Consider the following 17,480-nt stretch of genomic DNA (forward strand, 5'->3'; position numbering starts at 1 on the left):
GCTTTTCAAGCAAATGTGAGGATACATTTCCTTGACAGAAGAGCCATTATTCAAAGATTTTGGATGTAGCAATGCTTCCCACTCCCCCCCCCCAAAAAAAATAAATTTAAAAATACAGTATGAAATAGCATTCCAAAGGGATGGGTATTTCCTAAATCCATTTGAAGAATATAGCCCAATCAAAGGGGAAAGATGTAGTAAATGGGTATTAACTGAGAAGAATAAATTATTCTTACATCAAACATGGACTGGTGCAGTGGGATAGCATGCTAATGCTCTGCATGCCATGCTGGCAACATACGTGGGTGCCAATTTATGTCCCAGCTGTTCCACTTCCAATGCAGCACCCTGCTTATGACCTGGGAAAGCAGTGAATGATGGTCCAAATTCATGGGTCCCTGTACCTACATGGGCGACCCAGAAGAAACTCTTAGCTCCTGGATTCAGATGGGCTCAGCTTAGGCCATTGTAGCACTTGGGGAGTGAACCAGTGGATGGACAGTCTCTCTCTGTCTCTCCTCCATAAATTTGACTTTCAAATACAGATGAACAAATCTTAATATATATATATGTATGTGTATATATATATTACATCTAGGCACTGGTGTGGTCTCCATCTCTCCTCTGTAAATATGCATTTCAACTAAAAATAAATGTTGTAAAGATTATATCCTACAATAGTTAAGCAATCTAGGGAATTAAAGTAAATCACTAACAAGGACACAAGTACTCAGAATTTTAACTTGCAATGATTTGTGTTTTGATTCTGTGATGCTTATTTCTAGCTGATTTTTTCCCAACTTAAAAGAGTTGTGTTTTAAAAGGAAGGAAGAGTCAACATTGTATGTAACTATTAAATGCTTTAAGAATAGGTAAAATCTGAGGTTGAAGATTATATCATGTAATAATTCTCTAATTGGAAAATAAATAGAAACAAGGAAGTGAAGAGAAAATATTTCCTTGATCAATACCTATGCTGTCCAATTCAGTAGCTACTAGTCATATAAGACTAAGTTTAAACTAAAATTAAAAATGCAGTCTGAAATCACAGTAGCCACATTTTAAGGGCTCAATAGTTACATATTTGTTGGCTTCCATGTGAACCACAGCTATATAACATATATGTAGCTCAATTGTACAGTCAATCATAACCATATCAGCTAACCTCAAACTCTACCAAAGGACAGTGACCAACATTCATAGTTTGAGTAATGATTCAATAAATGGATGGATGATTGAATGAATGAGTCACTTTCTTTTGACACACTTGCCTCTAACTTTGAAATTAACATCCTATATTTCTTTTTTTTTTCTATATTTCATAACACAGTTCCATAGGCTTAGGAATTTCCCCCTCCATCCTCCCCAACCTATCCCCGTTTTCCCCCATATTGTAACAATAGTCCAGTCCTTCAACAAGTCACAAGTCCATCATTCTTCTATTTAAGTGTATCATGACTTTGTAGGTACAGACAATGGTAGAAAGACCAGCACTCTATTGTCAACATGTATTCAACAGTTTCATTGGAAACCCATCTTTAATTCGGAAGCAGAGATACATACTGCAGCATATCTTCACAGTACACTTGCCTCCATTATAAGTTCCTTTAGATAAATATATGTATGTACATGTTTATCAATGTATCTATTAATCTCATATTTTACATGAGGGTTGCCTTATTATCAGAGAAAACAAGACATTTTTCCTTTGATATTAGCTTATTTCACTGAGTAAAATGTCTCTAGTCAGGACCATTTTGTTGCAAATGGTATACCTTCATTCTTTTTAGTGGTTGCGTAATATTCCTAAGGGTAGACGTTCCGCAGTTTCTTCAGAAGGTGCTAAGACACCTGAAAATTGATCTACCATATGACCCAGCCACCCACTTTTGTTAATATATCTAAAGGAAATGAAATCTTCATATGAGAAAGTGACCTACAATTCTATATTTACAGCAGCACAATCTACAATAGCAAAGACATAATGCCTATCTAAAGAGGAATGGCTAAAGAAAATAGCCAATATTCTTATATTTTAGCTCTTGGTTAAACTTCAACCAGTGCCTAATGTTATTTTCCAAATGACAAAATAAATAGGAAGACAAAGGGGTTATTTCATAAACTTCCAGCCTTTGAAGTATCCGGTAGCCATCCTGAGGAATGTCATCTAGACTAGGAAGTATACCAAAATGATAGTTGTTTTCTAGATCAATAGCCATGCTCCCTGATCCTGTCTGAAAAAATTGTTCTCCCACAGTAGAGGATGCCTTGTGAAGACTTTTTTTAAAAAAAGATTTATTTATTTTATTGCAAAGTCAGATATACAGAGAGGAGCAGAGACAGAGAGGAAGATCCTCCGTCTGATGATTCACTCCCCAAGTGAGCCAAAGACTTTCTGACCCAGTTCTACCTCAAGAAATAAGGGGAATTTTGTTAGCATGCTTCTATAAGTGATCTATTTGCGTCATGGGAAAGAAACTTGCAAGAAGATAGTATTCCCCCTCCACCTTTCCAGGTTTCATAATGATTAAATGAGAAATAAATGCTTGGAGGTATATGACTCATTTTCTCACCATGAGAACGAAACAAAACATAAAAACAGAGAAAAAACTTGTCAGGGTCTTTTTATCGCTGATCAGTCCTACAATGACCATTCTATGTAATAAAAAGAAATGGTAAACAAAACAAAAATGTATTTCCTTAAGACATTCTTACTTCAGTATATGTGCTGCTGAAGCGAGTACCTTAATGGCATTCTTAGTGACATAATCCAATGCTTGTATCTCATTGTACCTTAATTTCTTCCATAAAGTGAGATAGATAATTTCTACTTCATATGGTTCCTATGAGAATAGGTGCAGAATGCTTAGAGAAGTACATGGTAAACACTCAATAACTAATGGATACTCATGTTTTTGTTATTGTTGTTATAGTAAGTGCAACTGAAAGTGTCTGCAAGTTTAACTTTATAATAAGAAACACATCAGAGTGTTGGCATGCTCCTCAGTAGAAAAAGTATTGCATTTGTTAGGGTATGGGGAAGATTATTAACTAAATTCTGTGAAAGCACCCTTCCTACACAGTTACTCACAATTGAAACACAATTACTCACAATTGAAGCACTCATTCAGCAGTCATATTGTAAAAATCATATTTTTAACAGAATTGTGTTCTAGATACCCAAAAGTCTTATATCCCTTCTCCCAAATCATTATCTTAGAAGTGTATAAATAATTCTAAGTATCTAAAATATTTTTTCTTAAAAATTTTCTTAAGAAAAAGCCTAATTACAAGGGTATGTCAAAAATACAATTGCAAAAGGAATCAAACAGGAAGAACAAGATGCCAGAAATAAGGTCAGGAACAAGCTAAAATGGATGAAGAAAATTAGCCAAGCAACAGAGAGAATGCAATCCTGGGAAACAGAAGAGAGCAATCTGATGGAAGAGGGACACCTGGAGACCTGGGGACACAGAGTAGCAGCAGATGATACAGCAGTGATCCACCAGCAGTGATCAGATTCCACCAGCAATCAGGTGGGAAAGGAAGATCACTGGCAATTTGGAGGTGAATCAAGCCATAGGATTGTAAATCCCACTGGATTTTTAAGTCTGATCATGAACAGAAGCAGTGTGGAAGAACCTTATTGGATGCATGTGGGAACAGGGTTGATTTCATGGCCAAACCAAAAGAGAAGAACCTTAAATATCTTAGAATAAATTAACCAAAACATGGAAGAAATGATGAGGAAAACTACAAAACATTAAAAAGAAGAAGAAGGATGAGGAGGTGGAGACGGAGAAGAAAAAGAAAAAAATAGAAGACTTCAAAAGATGGAGAAATTTGGGACTGGCACAATAACCTAGTGGCTAAATCCTTACCTTGCAATTGCTGGGATCACATAGATGTGCCAGTTCATGTCATGGCTGCTCCACTTCCCATCCATTTCTCTGCTTGTGGCCTGGGAAAGCAGTAGAGAATTACATAAAGCCTTGGAACCCTATAACCATGTGGGAGATCCAGAAGAAGCTCCTGGCTGCTGGCTCCTGGCTTCAAGTCACCTCAGCTCTAGTCATTGAGGCCACTTGGGGAGTGAACCACCAAATGGAAGATCATTCTCTCTGTCTCACCTTCTCTCTGTCAAATCTGATTTCCTAATAAAAAAATAAATCTTTTTTGAAAAAAGATGGAAAATTTTACTATTTTCCTCTATTGATAGAATTAACATCATCAAAGGGTCTACATTATTAAAAACAATCTACAGATTCAATGTGATCCCAATCAAACTCCCAATAATATTCTATGCACATTAAGAAAAGATACAAAAATTCACTTGGGAAAATTTTTTTTTAAATTCACCTGCAAACACAGGAATCCACAAATATCCAAAGTTTTCCTGAAGAATAAAAATAAAGATGGAGGAAGCGCAATTCCAGATCTCAAGATATACTACAGGGCAATGATCACCAAAGCAGTCTAGTACTGGTACATAAACAGAGAAGAAGTCAATGGGATAAAACAAACCACAGAAGGGAGCCCACAAATGCGCAGTGAACTAATCTTGGGCAAGGAAACTGAAAATAATCCAGGGAAAAAGTTTGGTCTCTTCAGCAAATGCTATTGGGACAGCTGCATAGCAGTGTGCAAAACTTAAAAAGCAAAACCGCCACCTGTCACCTTACATAAAAATAAACTCTACATGAATTAAGGAGCTAAATCTGCACCCCAAAATCATCAAACTATTAGAAGAAAGCACAGGAAGCACTCTGCAAGATATAGGCAGTTAGTAAACACTTAGAAAAGTCACCAAGCATGGGCAGTCAAAGCCAAAATAAGCAAATGAGACTACATCAAAATAAGAAAAGTCTGTATACAGAAAAGGAAATGATCAACAAAGCAAAGAAGCAACCAACAGAATGGGAGAGTCTTTGCACACTACACAAAAGATATAGGACTAATATCCAGGATTTATAAGGAGCTTCAGAAACTTAATTACAGCTGCACAAACAACTCTGTGAAGTAATGGGTGAAGGAAATGAACAAATTTTTCAACAGAACAAATTCAAATAGCTAATACACATATGAGAAAATGCTCAGGATCTCTAGCTATAAAGGAAATTCAAATGAAAACCACATCCAGGTTCCACCTAATTCCAGTGAGATTGGCCTACATCCAGAACTCTACTAATGCCACCTGCTCATGTCGATGTGGGGAGAAAGATACCCTCCTTCACTGTTGGTAGTAGTGTAGGCTACTGCAGTGACTATCAAAGTCAGTATTAAGAGTGCTAAGAGAACTGAAAATTGAACTGCCATGTGACCCAGCTATACTACTCTTGGGAATATATCCAAAGGAAATGAAATCTGTGTATGAAAAAGTGACCTGCAATCCTATATTTATAGCAGCAGAATCCATAATAGCACAGATATGGAAACAAGCCAGATGCCCATCAAAAGAGGAATGAATAAAGAAATCATGATACACCTACTCTGTGGAATACTACTCAGCAATTAAAAACACTGATATGGTAAGCAGTCCATTTGATGGTTTACTAATTTCCTTGTTGTTGAGAAGTCTGAGTTGATTATGTATTTAATATGATAACCATTTGTGTGCTGTGAATTGCATTAAGAGTTATGTAGGGCAGAGATGATACTTACTAAATGTACAAAATGGATTGATGAGATTAGCCAGTTAAATCTTTTCACCAGTAAGGCACTCAACAGCCCATGAGATATTTATTAAAAATGTCAAGTAAATCCTCTTATTTTTGTATCATAGTGTCAAATAGCAGTAAAATAAACATGTTAAGATCCTTAATCTACTGCTATGTTTCACTGTAAAATTTACCTTTGTTAAAATTTGCTTCTGTTCAAATTTGTTGAGATCGCACATAAAAGTATCTTAATATTACTTTGGCTGGTATTTTCTAATTACTGTATAATATTTTGGGAATGCAAATTTTATTTGAATGTCAACTACAGTTAAGCATGTGCCATTTGTTTTTCTTGCTCAGGTTTTTGTAATTTGATGGAATGTTTTTATTACACTTTAATAAATGTTTGCTTTATTTAAAAAAAAAACTGATATTCTACCATTGCAATAACATGATCTCAATTAGACATCATTATGTTCATTGAAATAAGCCAGTCCAAAGAGGACAGGTTTCTCATGATCTCTCTGAGATAACTCAATAGTCATGTAAAATATAAGGCAAACAGATATATAGGCAATATATGTGCATATATATTCTCATAGATGAACTGTGTAACAGAGACTAGCTTCATGGGAAGTGAAAATATGTTACAATATACATCTCTACCCCTAAATGAAATAAGAACCCCAACAAAACTGCTAAATACACCTTGACAATAGAATACTAGGTTTTATACTTTTGCCTTTATCTACAATGCCATAATAAACTTAAATAGCAGAGTGATGGATTGTGACCATTGCTGAAGGACTATATTATTGTAGTATTATGACTAAAACTGTGATTGGGGGAGAATGGGAATGAAGGAAAAGAATGCCTTCATTCTTTTCAAGGAAAATGTTTTATAAACGCAATTAAATAATGTGAATTTTCCATGAAATTTTTTATGTATTAATTTTGATATATTTCCTTTTTATTAATTACATTGCATTATGTGACACAGTTTCATAGACTCTGGGATTCCCCCAACACCTCACCATGCCTTTCCCCCCCATGGTGGATTCCTCCACCTTGTTGCAGTAGTACAGTTCAAATTCAGTCCAGATTCTTTCTTTGAAAACATATACCAAGCATAGAGTCCAGCATCTTATTGTCCAGGTAGATTCAAGTTTCTTGGGGAGACCATTTTGAAGAATTCTCACACATATAGGTATGAAGAATATTCAGTTTCCCTCAACCATATTTTGTAGCATTCAACGTGCAAATCTTGTGTAGTTTTTCAGATTTATTCCTTATCATTTTTCATAACTTGTACCATTGCAAATAAACATTTCTAATATCCACAAATGTTTTTTCATTGCCAGAATACAGAAGACATTAGATCTCTGTGTATTGACACTGCCTTCTGCAAACCTGACACCCTCATTTATTGATTCTAACAGCTTGTTGGTAATATTTTTTCAGATTTTCCAAATAGACATGTCATCTTCAAATGAAAACAAGATTTATCTTATTAAGATTACCTTTTTCTCTTGAGTGCTATTTGTATTGTATTGAAGGTTTCGCACTCTAATAGTGGATAGTTTAAGTGCATTTTAGGAGAAACAAGTAGGCAGAATAGGGTAAGGACACGTTTAAACAGGTGAAGAATTATTAGCCAGGGTGAAGCAAAGAGGGTACATTCTAGGAAACAGGAGAGGATAGACTGAAAGCAGAGGGACACCTGCAGACTGACAGACATGGGAAAGTAGCATAGACAACAGTATGGCATTACAATGACCAGATACCCCAGTGACATTCAGTAAGCAGTGATCTGAACACTATTGGCCACAGCTCCAACAGTGGAAGCTCAAGAGATGGAACCAGACAAAGAAGTGCCAGTCCTGCTGATTCGTTTGATTTGACCAGGAGCAGAGACAGAGCAGCAGATCCCAAACTGGCAGTGGGAAAACAGGGTAGATTTAACAATGCAGACTCCAAATAGAGCCTTAGGGTGCCATTTTGTGTAAGGAGGAAAAGGCTGACGGATGGGACTGGGCATGCACTGAGTTTGGAGTGAACTCATTTCCGGTACAGTGCATTGCACAGATCTATCATCCTACAGGTTTGACCTAAAATAGGTCTGGGTAGCCCCCAAACCTAATGGGCAGCTTATCCAGAACATCAGGCACCATTTTGTATAATGTGGCAAAGGCTATCGGATGGTAGGGAGAACAGTGAGCTGTGCATGCACTCAGTTGGGACTGAACTGAGCTCAGTGCATTGCACTGAACCAACATAGAAAATAATACAGACTTTGGCATATGACTAAAAATAGGTCTGTGCGGCCCTCAGGCCTTATGGTTAGCAGGTTCTGGCAAAGTCAACACCACCATAAACCTAGCTGTTTAGGACACCTGGTGTCTCCCTAATCCTTGGAAATTGCTCAAACAAGAAGTGGAAAAAAGGCTGTACAGGATAATAGTGCAGCCTCAGCACAGGATCACAAGAGGTAGAGAGTGGTGAGCAAGGAGCTGGGGCTATGGAGATCATGCTGGAAGTCTAACATAAGAGTCCAGATCTGAAACTCGCTGGAGGGAGCGGCACAAGTGACTGCAAAGAACTATGTACCAACTGCACTAAGTAAACTTGAATTGTAGACCTGTGGGTGATGCAGCTTAGAATCCTGCCCCAAGGAAAAGAGCCTGCTAATCAGAAGTACAATGACCAAGAGCAAAAAAAAAAAAAAAAAAAAAAAGTCAAAAGCTCAGTGAATATTACTGAAGACTCCCCTGCAAAGGAGCAAAAGCCCTTGCCAACCTGAGTTAACTGAGAAACACATTGAGAAAATGAGGGATACGGAACTCAGAAAATTCATTGTAAAGTTTCATATCAACAGGAATCACATACAGGACCTTAAGGAATTTAAGGAGTATGTAACACAACACTGAAACAAAATCAAGCCAAATTATTGGAAATGAGAGATGCAAGAGAACAAATTAAAAATCCAATGGAGCTCCATGCCCATGGAGCAACGATCCCTCCAGTAAGCGGACCCCCGCACGTTCGCAAACCATGAGGGCATTTTGGGAGCTGGACTAATCCAGCTCCGTCCTGCTGCCATGGAGGCAGGACGAGTTAGGGCGGATTCCATGCTTGGGGCCGGGGACGGACTGACCCACCTCGCAGGGTGGCAGCTGCAGGGAGGCGTCTCTGCTAAGGCAGATCCGGCTAAGGGTTTGAGCCAAAACCACCCACAAGGCGGTGGATGAGCCTTTAGTCTTCTCCACGCCCATGGAGCAACGATCCCTCCAGTAAGCGGACCCCCGCATGTTTGCAAACCATGAGGGCATTTTGGGAGCTGGACTAATCCAGCTCCGTCCTGCTGCCATGGAGGCAGGACGAGTTAGGGCGGATTCCATGCTTGGGGCCAGGGACGGACTGACCCACCTCGCAGGGTGGCAGCTGCAGGGAGGCGCCTCTGCTAAGGTGGATCCAGCTAAGGGTTTGAGCCAAAACCACCCACAAGGCGGTGGACGAGTCCTTGGCTTCAGGCGGCCAGTGCACCAATTGGTGCCAGTATCTGCCTGTTGGCCGCCCAGCGGCGAGCTCTGGGGCTTTTATTATTTGTAATAGCTGCTCAGGGACACTCATGAATTAGGCCAACTTTAGTATAGGTGAAACATGAATTCCTGGAGACTGCCAGTGATAGGGACATGTAACTCTTTGGCTTGCACCTGCAGGTCTACTTTAATCAGGGATGCTGGGCCACGGTGTCTTGGGCAGAGGCCAAGACAGGAGAGGTCCTGAGACAAGCTGAGTCAAAACAGCCACTGTCGGGTGCGTGATCTGCAACTAGGAGCAGGCCAAGTTGGTCAGCGGAGGGCACACCTTAGCTGGGTTGAGGTTCCCACCAAGGGACACGGGTGCTGGAATGGGGGCTGCGTTCTAACTAGGAAACAGTCGTAGCCTCCCATGACACTAATATGGCTGGGATTGGATGCACTGGTCTGGGCCAGACCCCAGCACCATCTGGTGTCCTGGGGAACCAGGGTGGATGTGGGACTGACTTGGCTAGGTCTCAATCCTCTACTGAGCCATGTGTGAGCTATACATGGGTATGGACGAGCCATGGACGGGCTGAGTCATCCAGCAACGGGAACCAGAGTGGGGTGAAAGCCAGCCATGAAAAACCACTGTTCCTGCTAGGACAGAAGGTGAACTGAGAAGGGCTGGCTCATGGACCCCCTGGTATGCGCAAAATAAGTGCAAGAAGTATGATAGGAAACAGCCCCGAATGGGCCATGGAAAGATTTCCACTGGCATACATTTGGCATGGGTCAGGGGTGGACCAGGCTGAATCAGTTCATGTCATCCCCTGGCAAACCCGGGCACCGGAGGAGAGTGTGGGTCTGGCCAGGTTCGGTCGTGACTAAAACTAGTGCATGATATGGAATTCCAGGGTGAGATTACCTGTACTGGATTAGAATGCAGCACCCAACCAACACGTGTGAGAACCAGGAAGGGAGAGGGCAGAGCAGCGGGGGGATGGAGGGGCCGGTCCCCTCGCCAGACAGCTACTCTCACTGGATAGTGTGGGATGGGATGGGGACAGACCAGACTGGGCAGGGCTGCAACACCTGAGCACCGCACGTGGACTAGATCAGGGAAAAGCCAGGTTGGGCTGATTATTCGTGCCAGTTCTAGCATAAATTGGAGTGGGTGAACGTTGTTTGGGCTTAACCGCAAACAGCTGGCAGAAGCTGGCACTGGGAGCTAATTCTGTCAAGTCAAACCACAGAACCACCCAAAGAGATCATAAACCGGGGCTGAGAGAGACCCAAGAGGGAAGTGGTGGGGTTCCCCCTCTTGGGTCACTACTCCCGCGAGAAGGCATGAAAACTAGGACGGGGGCTGGGGTGGCTAGAAGGAGAGGCACTCAGCAATATCCGTGAGGGCTGGAGAGTTGAGTTGGTTGGAGGAAACTAAGCTTCAATGCCCCTTGACAGGTACTGGAGCCATATGGGAAGCGGGACAGACTGGACTAGTCTGCTATGTATACTGGCAGGCCAGGGTGAGGGGCGGGCCTGGTGGCGGTTATTGTGGGTCGCCCCGACTGGGCTGCAGACCCCACTGGTTGATGAAAGAGTCGAGTGCATGCTGGGCAGAACCAGGCTGGACTGCAACACCCTTGGTTCCAGTGCAAGTCGGGATTGAGAACGGAGCCAGCCCAGTGATTGCAACCACCAGCTGATTGTGGCGATGGACTGTGCCAGACCCGGTGCTTGCTGGAACATGCGGGAATCTGATCTGGGAATACCTCTAAGTCTCTTTGGTGATCTCCCCAATCAAACTGCTGGACACAGAGCCCTGGCTAGGAGAGGATGGAGGACGGAACAGGTCAATCAACCACCTCAGCTAAACGTTGAGCAGCGAAATACTGGGCAAATGAAGACTCCATGATGGACTGTGACAATCAGTGGCTTCTTCAATGACCTAATCGAGCTGGGAGGGATGTGACTGGCAGCGATCCATAACTGGAAGACTTTTAAGACCACTTGAGCAAGTATCTCAGCATGCCCCACATCTGGGACCTTGGGCGGGGGGGAGACTGGGTGGGGATTCTCCCTCAATATCCCCCTTCACCTCAGATACATAAATAATAAAAATATATATTAAAAAAAATCCAGTGGAAAGTCTCGATAATAGAATGAGCAAAGCAGAGAAAGGAATCTCAGAATTGGAAGATATTTCTTGTCACCATTGGAAAACAATCAAAAAGCTGAAAGTAGAGCTGGATCAAGCTAAAAAAAAAAAAAAAAAAAAAAAAACCTATTCGAGAATTAAGAGACATTATTAAAAGGATAAATGGAAGAGTCATGGGAGTTCCAGAAAGCACAGAAAGAGAAACTGGGCTTAAAAATGTATCTGATGCAATAATAAAGGAAATTTTACTTAATCTAGAGAAAGAATGGGGAAACAGAACACAGGCTGGGCACAGAACTCCCAACAGTGTTGACCAAAAGCCACTTTCACCACGACACATGATAACCAAGCTCTCTTCAGCTGAACACAGGGAAAAAATCCTTAATAAAACGTGAAAAAAATCAGCTAACATTTAGAGGAATTCCAATTGACTCACTGCTGACCTGTCACAGGAAACTCTACAGGCCAGAAGAGAATGGAGTGACATATTCCAGATTCTAAAAGGAAAAGTGTCTCAGCCCAGAATGACTTACCCAGCAAAGCTTTTCTTTGTCTTTGAAAATGAAATAAAATTCTTCTACAGTAAAGAAAAGCTCAAAGAATGTGCCTCTTTCAGACCTGCCCTACAAATGATACTTAAAGGTATTCTCCTGACAAAGAAAAGAAGTAGCACCCAACAAACCAAGGGCAAATGTGAAGAACATCCCAGTAAAATAACAACAGAAGACTAAATCAATGAACAACCCATTGCTAAAATGACAGGACCAAATTACCACTTATTCATATTATCCCTGAATGTAAATGGCTTAAGCCCATCCATCAAATGTCTTAGATTATTAGAGTGGATTAAAAACAAAATTCATCATTTTGTTTCCTACAGGAGACACATTTCACCAACAAAGATCAGTGGAAACTATCTCATGGATTTTGATGATTTGTTTTTAGTTTCATCTTTTCAAAACACTTTTTTTTCTCATTAAATCCTTCACTGACACACATCATACAATAGCATCATTTTCATCAAGAAGGTTCTTGATTTTCTTTTTCATTTCTTCAGCAACACATTAGTTACTCAGTAGTATGTTATTTACCTTAGTGGCATTGTAAATTTCTATTTTTCTTCCTGTTGTTGATTTTGTTTGTGGCTTTTCATTTAAGCAGATGTATGGTGACTGTGTAATGGAGACTATCCTATCCAGATGTGATATACAATGTAAATATGCATCTCTACTTCCAGATTAAAGATGGACTCCAATGAAGCTATTTACTGTATCTTGACAATAGGATCCTGGACTCTAACATTGTCCATGCTCACAATGATGGACTTATGACTGCTTATGACTGTAATAATATAGGGGAACTCAGTGTGTGTGGGGAGGGGCCTTAGAAAGAGAGTAGGGGAAATCCCTGAGCATATGGAACTGCATCATGAAATGATAATAATTTTAAAAAATGAAAAAAGCACATTTTAGGATAAAATGTTTGCGGAGAATGGAATTAAATAAAAAATTTGGGTCTAAACATTTTTGAAGCCCATAATTTTTTCATACTACATGTTTCACAAATATCTTGAACATGCTACAATATATTAGCATCAAAAACTTTACTGAAAATAAACTCAGGTTTTAATTTTGTTTCCCAAAATCTTTTTGGAAAAGTAACCATGTAGCAAAGCTTTCTAACTCTTGTAAAATTAGACATAAGCTCCATTCCTCGCAAGTTTCCAAATCTGTCTTCTCTCTGCTTTGGCTTTCTAAATATCCCACCCCCCATTTTCAAGTCTCACTCCTTATAGGAATTGGTCTTTCCAAAGCTTATAAGACATACTAAAAAAATAGATTGATTTACTCTAGTAGTACTCAATTTATTATTTCTCAAACCATATTTTCATGTGGTATTATCCTCATTATCAACTCTGTCAAATCTTCTAGTTAGAAAAATATTACTCTGATAATTTAAAACACTGCCCAATGAACAGTCAGTTCTGTGGTTCACAAGCTTTAGTATTTAAGGTAGTCTCATGAGGCTATGCAGCACAAAATTTCTTCCTTTATACATTATCTTATTTTTGAAGTTGCATTTTAGAGAATTATTTTGCTGATGGATAAAAATGCAAAGACTCATTTAGAGAGGTAACATTGTAAACAAATATGAGGTATATTCAGGTATATCCCTGAAAAATGTGCAGGATCTTTTCACTCTGTGTTCCCACCAAATTTCTGAAGTACTCTCATTTATGGCTAATGAGTACATCTTTGATTTTTTTTCCACAGCCAAATGAATTTATAAGAGAAGTAAATTTGCAGAGGTGTCCAACTATTTATGGAACAAGCCTGGGACACAGGCAAGAATGTAGTTATGAGCAGAGTTTATAAAGCATAAACCATATGAGGGCCAAGAAGGGGACTGGAGCTTACAAGCTTTGAGCAGGGTTTTCAAACACGGATTTCCTCTCTGTGGACCAGGTAGTTGGAAAGGATTGCAGAGGGTAGAATGAGGAAGTAACTACATCTCAGAATTAATGCAGACATTCAGATCAGAATAGAGCACTCAGCAAGAGAAGGCAGGATGGACAGGGGTGAAAGATTATGGAACCATGTTCAGGAAGTTAAGGACCAGGGTCCTAAGGACTTGAGTGGAGTTCAGGTTTAGGCTTCTCCTGAAGGATGTAAAAATCTAGTTTTACTTTCCTACTGCTTTCTGTTTTAAAATCCATCCATTGCTCTAATGGATATTTTTGTTCCTTTTTCTTTGCCTTGCATTGGCCAAAAGCACCACAAGAACTTAAGGGAACCAGAAACCATCTCAGAATTTTGAAGTTATCTTCAGTTAAAGACTGCCTGTGGATCAAGACAAACTTCAGGTGTATCAGCTCTGATCACAACAATGTGTCCTCTCAGATCTCAGTCCTAATTCAAGAAGGGATTCCAGGACAACTATGGGAAAATCCTTTCCCTCACTGTTCCATGCAAAAGTGAAAGGGAATGGCCTTCCTTCAAACTGTATGATTCATTGACAACATCTGATATTAATTCTAGGATCCAGGGTTGAAATTAAAAGTTGTGAAGAAAACAACAGGGAGGGTCTGGGAGAGTCTTTGGGATGACATGTGGCAAATCCTTACTTTCTTTGCCTGTACTGAACACCAGAAATCTCTGAGCTTCAAAATGCCTTGGTACTAGCATCCCTTTTCAGGTGGCACATTTGTTGAGTCAAAGAATATCAATCTAAGATGATGCTGTGCAGTCTTGCACTTCTCCCTAAAGACTGGAATTTCTTATTTCAAATAACCCAATCATTTTCCCGTAAAAGATGTGTTGTACTGACCAAGCTCTGTACATTAGTCTAGCCACTGTCTGAGACACCTGGCACCAAAAGCCAGATTCCTGGCATCTATTGAATACAGCTGTATCACCTAGATTGTCATTCCAGGGAAAAAAATCAAAATGTCCATAGTAAAAAAATTATGTAGACTGAGACCAACACTAATGGAAAATCCAAAATACACAACACACACTGGAGCTTAGGGACTACAAGATTTCAGAAAAGACCATGCCTGTAAGGAATCAACAACAGGTTTGGGCCTTGGGATTCGGGGGCAAGTGCCGCTCCTCACAGTGTGGCGGCTGTGGGGGGTGCCCCTGCCAGGTCGGACCCAATGCTGGGGGCTCACGCCAAAGACACTGCTGCAAGGCAGTGAACAAGTCCTCAGCCTCCCCCAGGACCCAAGAGAGCTCTTCCCTCAGGGTAAGTACACCATGAGGGAACTTGGGAACTGGGTTAAAATTCCTAACTCCGCCCAGCTGCTAATATCTTGTGGCAGGGTGAGTTTGGGAGGGGTTCGGGCCTTGGGATTCGGGGCAAGTGCCACTCCTCACAGTGTGGCGGCTGTGGGGGGTGCCCCTGCGGGGTCGGACCCAATGCTGGGGGCTCATGCCAAAGACACTGCCGCAAGGCAGTGAACGAGTCCTTGGCCTCCCCCAGGGCCAGGGAGCTCTGGGGTATTGGTTGTCTGAATCGCTGCTTAGGTAGCTAATTGAGCTAAGTCACACTGTCTAAGGCAGAGGCCAGGACAAGTGAGGGACTGAGATAAGCTGAGTCAGAGCAACCACTGGCAGGCGCATGATCTACGGCTAGGAACAGGCCCAGTTGGGGAGGCATGGGGACACCTTAACTGGGTTGAGGTTCCCACCAAGGGGTGCGTGTGCTGGAATGGGGGCTGCATTCTATCTAGGAAGCAGTTGTAGTCACCCGAGGCACTAGTGTGGGCTGGGATTGGATGCACCAGGCCAGTTCAGATCCTAACACCATCTGGTGTCATGGAGAACCAGAGGGTAGATGTGGGACTGATTAGGCTGGGTCTCAATCCCCTCTTGAGCCATGCGTGAGCTGTATGTGGGTATGGACGAGCCATGGCCGGGCTGAAACATCCAACAACAAGAACCAGAATGGGGTGAAAGCCACCCAGGAAAAGCCACCGTTCCTGCTAGGACAGGAGGTGAACTGGGTAGAGTTGGCTCAAGGACCCCCTGGCATGCGCAAAATCTGCCATTGGGAGGGGTTCTGATGGAGGAGCCTGGGCAACTCCTCTGGCAGGACATAGTCCCTGCAGGTTAGCGCAAGAAGCATGATAGGAAACAGCCCAGAATAGGCCATGGAAAGTTTCCCACTGGCACACATTCAGCATGGGTCAGGAGCAGACCAGGCTGAATCAGTTCATGTCACCTACAGGCAAATCCGATCACCAGAACAGAGTGCGGGATGAGCCGGGTTTGGTCGCGACAAAACAAGTACACATTATGGAATGCCAGGGCGTGGTTGCCTGTACTGGATATGAATGCAGCATCCAACCAGCACACGTGAGGTCCAGGAAGGGAGGGGCAGAACCGGCAGGGGGATTAAGGGGCTGGTCCCCTTGCTGGAAAGCTACTCCCACTGGAGAGCGTGGGCTGGGATAGAGACAGACCAGACTAAGCAAGGTTACAACACCTGTGCGCTGCATGTGGATTAGACCAGGGAAAAGCCAGGCTGGGCTGATTATTCCTGCTGGTGCAAGGATAAATTAGAGTGGGTGAGGGATGTATGGGCATAGCCGCAGAAGCTGGCACTGGGGACTAATTCTGTCAAGTCAAATCACAGAACCACATAAAGAGTGCATAAACCGGGACAGAGACCTGAGAGGGAAAAAGTGGGTTCCCCCTTCTTGGGTCACTATTCCCATGGGAGGGCATGAAAACTAGGACGGGAGCTGGGATGGCTAGATAGAGAGGTACTCAACAACACCCGTGAGGGCTGGATGGTTGAGTTGGTTAGATAGAACTAAGGTTTAATACCCATTGACAAGCACAAGAGCCAAATGGGATGGGGGACAGACTGGTCTTCTGCTACACATACTGGCAAACCAGGGTAGGGGGCGGGCTTGGTGGGGGTTATTGTGGGTCGCCCTGACTAGGCTGCAGCTCCCACTGGCTGATGTAAGGGCCAAACCAGACTGGACTGCAACACCCATTGGTTCCAGTGCAACTCGGGACCGAAAACAGAACCAACCCAGCAATTGCAACCACCAGCTGATCGGGGTGATGGACTGTGCCATGCCCTGTGCTTGCTAGAACATACAAGAAACTAGTCTGGGAATACCTCAAAGTTTCTTTGGAGATCTCCCCAATCGAACTGCTGGACTCAGAACTCTAATCAAGAAAAGACAGAAGACAGAGCAGATCAATCATTCATCTCAGCTATATGTTGGCAGCGAAATATGGGGCAAACGGAGACTTTATGATGGACCATATCAATCAGTGGACGACCTCATCGGGCGGAACTGGCAGCAATTCATAACCGGAGAACTATTAACACCACTTGAGCACATATCTCAGAGCATGCCCCACATCCGGGACTTGGGGTGGGTGGGAAACCGGGTGGGGCTTCTCCCTCAATATCCCCCTTTACCTCAGATACATGATGGAAACAGTATGGACATAATAGTATTACCCACTTCCCTATCCCCCTGAACCTTTTTTTTTTTCTTTTTCTTTCTTTAACTGTAATTAACTATGTAAAGATTGTCAACAACAATACAATAAAATAGATTAAAAAAAAAAAAAGGAATCAAAAACAGCAACCCAACGGTGATTCAGTTGTCTG

The sequence above is a fragment of the Ochotona princeps genome, chromosome 3 (genome assembly GCF_030435755.1).
Source record: "Ochotona princeps isolate mOchPri1 chromosome 3, mOchPri1.hap1, whole genome shotgun sequence".
Taxonomy (NCBI): Eukaryota; Metazoa; Chordata; class Mammalia; order Lagomorpha; family Ochotonidae; genus Ochotona; species Ochotona princeps.